Source organism: Bidens hawaiensis, unplaced genomic scaffold (genome assembly GCF_021521415.1).
Source record: "Bidens hawaiensis isolate Kalapana, Puna unplaced genomic scaffold, B.hawaiensis_p1.1 tig00041660_1, whole genome shotgun sequence".
Taxonomy (NCBI): Eukaryota; Viridiplantae; Streptophyta; class Magnoliopsida; order Asterales; family Asteraceae; genus Bidens; species Bidens hawaiensis.
In genome coordinates this window covers 24,743-29,545 of record NW_027505728.1, presented here as the reverse complement: position 1 = coordinate 29,545, position 4,803 = coordinate 24,743, and the positions used below count along the sequence as shown (strand labels likewise).

At 44.6% G+C, this 4,803-nt stretch overlaps 1 non-coding gene across 1 annotated transcript; it reads right to left on the bottom strand.

The window, feature by feature from the left end:
* Positions 1-867: 867 nt before the first annotated feature.
* Positions 868-939, bottom strand: TRNAE-UUC (transfer RNA glutamic acid (anticodon UUC)). Its single transcript has one exon. It is a non-coding gene; the product is annotated as a tRNA-Glu (tRNA).
* Between the last annotated feature and the right edge of the window lie 3,864 nt (positions 940-4,803).

Here is a 4,803-nt window from a genome sequence, read left to right as displayed (position 1 = left end):
ATATATGATTCTCATAAACCCTAGGAGCCTCTTTTCCCTCTGCCCAGCTCCCTGTTCGACTTGCATGTGTTAAGCATATAGCTAGCGTTCCTTCTGAGCCAGGATCAAACTCTTCTTTTGACTAGACTATGAAAAAAGACGGGTTCTATTCTATCTGGTAGAGTCAACAGAATGGAGTTCCTTATCTGTAACTCAAGAAAACGCATCTCCTTCTCTGCCATTCCTACTTTATTGATAGTTATAACCTATTAAGAAGGTAGGTTCAGTCCAGGAGGCTAGTTTGAAATGAAACCCGGACTCGCTGAGGTTCACACACCTTTCTTTATGAAATTACACAGCAAGCTTCCAGCTTGGTACTAATACCTCTAGAGTATAGAGGGGCTATGGAGAGGCGCGCAACTGTGCTTCCTCGCTTCGCCAAGAAAAACACTTCTTCCTGGTTGAAGGGCGCGCTACAGGCCTACGCTTGTTCCTGCGCGAGAATTTCCGGCTTTTTGGCCGTATCTTGTTCCTTTATTTCGCCTCAGCAGTGAGCGCTACTAGATCTGATTCAACTGAATAGGGGACTTGGATATGCTCTTGCTCCCGGCAGATATGCTGGGCGAGATAGTGAAAAAGGGGGAAAGATGACTCTATGGCTGAGGGGAGGAGAGAAAGAACGCATATGGATATTATGTCTGTCGGAGGTTCGAGAATCTATGAAAGGACATCTAAAGCTAAGGTTACGAAGTAAAGGAAGTCCGAGAGAAGTGGTGATCTCATCTTGCTTGCTGGGAGAGAGGAAGCTTCCGGACCACCTTTTCCAGCCGGATAGCGAGCGATCACTCAGCAATGAACACTAACTGAAAGCGGCCGGGAATGAGTACCTATCCCTTACGGGAATCGAACCCGTGTCTTCGACATGAAAAGACGATGTCCTAACCACTGGACGAAAGGGACCAAAAAGCCATTCTTCATATACCGCTCCGTGGGCTCCGAGAATATAAGTGGTTCGTTTTCTTTCTATACGAAATTAAAGATTTCGTTTGTGTTCATGTTGGCGATTTCAGATGTCAATTCGGCGGTTCGTCCCCCCTTCCTACGGGTTCCCCCACCCCCTGAATAAGTAAGGCCCCGCTCTTTCTAAGAAAAAAAAGAGGGGCGAAGGGCCCGTTTGAAGTGGCGAAGGCCTATGCTACAGTAAGAAAAAAAGTAGGTTTCGGTTACGAAGTCACTTAGTCGAATTATAAAGAAAGAGAGGCTAAGGTTACGAAGTAAGGTCAACTGGTTAAGGAAAGCTCAGGTTATGAAAATGTTTAGCCATTAATGAATTAATTAAGTAGTAGTGAGACGGAGTTGCGTCAGCTGTGGATATAGACTAGGCTAAGGGGCGGACTTCATCTCTTCTATTCTCTTCACTTACACCTTACACTTCTGCTGAGTCTAACGAGGCTCAGGTGCGGAGCCTTCCGCTGTCACTGTGGAGCGAGACTGCGCAAAGGTAGAACATCATAGAAACTTCGCTGACTTTCTCAAAAACTTTGATTTCGCTACGCTCAATAAGAAGCCGGAATAGCTTAAATTGGTTCGTGTTCCGTTTCCAAAGTCAGTCGTCTTTACCCAAGTGTGAACTTCAGACGACTCTCAAGCGGTTCCATTCCTTCTTACTGTACTTTTGGGTCAACCCAACCCGAATGGGAAGAAGGGGGTCAGCCAAACAGCGGTCCACTTTGTACGTTTGCTGAGCAGACCAATCAGGCATTTTTTTCTTTTTTTTTTCTTTTTTTCTTTTCATTTTATGGAAGGGAACTTCTCACCGAAGGAGGCAGTAGGAATGAAGGAGGCGGGAAGCTACCGCTTCTTCTAGAAGGGTTGCTTATCCTTCACTTTTTTTAGAGCGTATCGCTATGAAAAAGAAAAAGTTTACGTAATCGGAAAAAGGGTTACGGTTGCGGAAACCATAGAAAGTCGGGAACCATCGGTTACCTTTTGAATCAAAGTAGCGACAAGCCGAGTATTACGACTACAGGGGGAGAAGCAAAGCTTCGTAGACAGCTTTGCTTCCTTGTCGCTTCTTTCTAGCGACCAGTTTCTCAAGTGGGTGGCTTGGTAAGCAAGCTACCTTCAGCATCGGTAAAATTCCTATAATAGGCCGTAATGGCGGAGAAGGAAGCCCTCTCTACTTCAATGGAAAGGGGGGAAGAGCCCTTTCACAGCCGCTCCTCTACAACTTTCGCCCAACATGATCACGAACGAAGACATAGAATTGCGTAGATAGGAGGACGAAACGAACCAACCCACTTGTCCTGATCGGAACGATTGAAGAAAGAAAGAGAATGGTGTCCCCTTTCGCCTAGGGGACATCGTCGGAGAACAATGTCGGGGACAGGGTGAGAACCTTCCGTTGCTTACACCCTTTAAGTGTTGGTTCTTCCGGGGATAGATCTGGTTTCAAGATCTATGAACAAGAGAGATCCCTAAATATCCATTTTAAAAAAGAGATGAATAGATAAGGCGAAGCCAGCTGAAGGAAGGGCGCTAACGAGCAAGAAAACGGATGCGCTAACGCGCAACGGCTTTCCTTTCTCTGATAGGGGCTCGCTTCTTCAATTCAAGTTCAGCTTCTTTTCATTTTGATAGGAGTAGGTGCTTGCTGCTCGCTCGCTGTCTACTAAATGAGCCGTTACTGCCCTCCCGGCCCCTCTCTTTCTTTAATCTTAAGTAAAGTGAAGTCAAATCAATGAAGTGAACAGCCCAACCTCTTTGTTTGAAGCTATGTTTCACCTAATTCGGAAAGAGAACAATAGACTTGCAACTATAGTATAGGAAAAAGCTTCTCTTTGATAGCGGTCATAGGGGAGTTCAGAAATGATCTTATCGTAGATAGAGACTGAAGTGCGGGGGTAGGGGCGGATGTAGCCAAGTGGATCAAGGCAGTGGATTGTGAATCAACCACGCGTGGGTTCAATCCCCGTCGTTCACCCATCAATAAATGGACCATTTGTTACGGAGACAGAAGACAAACCTAGAAAGCTTTTTTTCTGCAAGTCATCTCGAGGCTTCAAACGCATCCAATCAATTGGTATCCGATTGAAGCATAGAAATAGATTCGCGTCGCCTACTTGCTAAAAGCACAAATGGAATGGCCGATCATGAATTCTATGAAGTTTTTAAGACCTTCACTTTTGAGTGCATAATGAATGAAATGAACCCCCGGATGAGGAGCAAATCTCCCCTCCCTTTTACTAAACGATGGGGAGCCCCTAGTAGTTTACCGGACAAATTGAGTTGTCATGACGAGACCTTTCTTAGTGGAAGATCGGAATTTTCTTCATCACGAGACTGATCGGATCAGACACCCGAGAGACCTCCACAATTGAGTAAGTAAGAGGACAACAAGCAAAGAGTTATGCTTTCATTTCTTTGTTGAGATTGAAATAAAGTTCATTAAAAAGGGGGTAGGTATAATGAACGCAGGCCAAAGTCAAGAAAAGGACTTCCTTACTTTTAGTCTTAATTACTAGTAGTTTGAAGCGAAACCGGTTTTTGTTTTTTTGCACTCGGTTCCTTCGTCTTAAGTAAAGTGAAGTTTACTTTTTTTATTCGGAACTCTTAGTCGAGCTGATGCCGAGATCTTTTTTTGTTCGAGGTTCAAGAGGAAGAAGAGAAGAGGAACCACCGCCCAATGGTGCTTTTACGAAAGTATGGTCACCGGTGGCTAATACCTTCTCGACACTATCGAACCTGAAATCCACTCTCAATCGCTCTTTTTTTTAGTTGGCGGGCAAGGTTTCCTACCCACTGGCTACTGGCTACTGGCTAAGGAGGTACAGTGTAGCTACTGCAGCTACAGTTTGGTAGCTAGACCATCTACCCTATGTTTCAAACTTGTTAAACCTGGTGGTCAAACCGATAGAACATTGTTTAAACCATACTTGTGAGAGTGACTGTCTTACGCTACAGTAGCTACTGCTGCTACTGTCTTACTGTGTACAGGAACTGTGTGTGACTGTAGCTACCCGACCCCAAGGGAGGTACTTGTTACTGCTCCTCAGGTGGTTAGTGAAATGCTTCTCAGGTGAGGAGTATGAACGAGATAATACTGATTGAATCAGAATATTATTTTAATCGACTTAATTAGAAGCTCTAATAACTATGAAAAATTGATGGTATTTCAACCACGATAATCTTGGTTGGTACCAAACCCGATAGTGATTCTTTCGATTCGTATTAGAGTGATGGCCCCTGTTTCACTAATAGCTGGGAAGGGAATACGTTCTCCAATCGGCATGTGTTAACCATTTTCTATTCTTTGGATGAAATGTCGAGATTCAAGAGAAGATGGATCGGGTCTTCTATTAAGATGGACCTTGAAGCAATCATTGTCATTGTGGATTTGGGGGTTCTAAACCAGAGGAGAGGCAGAGGCAGCGAAAGAAGAGAAGCTTACTCTATTCCAGAAGCAGGAATAGCGGGACAGAGACAGCTACTTTGAGAATGAAAGGAGTCTTGCATTAGTAAAGGAAAGCACCTTTCTTAGTTATTAGTAAGGTTGTAGACTTCTTGTAGTTCTCTTTCCCCTATGTCGATTCTCTATAAGAGATAGAAGCTTTCCCGCTTGCAAGGTTTCGAGCTCCTATTTCTGGAAGAGATTGAGGAAATGCTCCTTCCCTGAGGGGCCTTTCAACCTATAGGAAGCTCTCTCATCTGAGTGGAGTTAGGCCCATTTCCTAGCCTAGTTTTAAGCAGAACAGCACCATCCTAGTCCAGAGCAGTACTTCTCCTATGGGCTCGAGGCAAGACAAGCAGCCCGCTTCGCTTCCT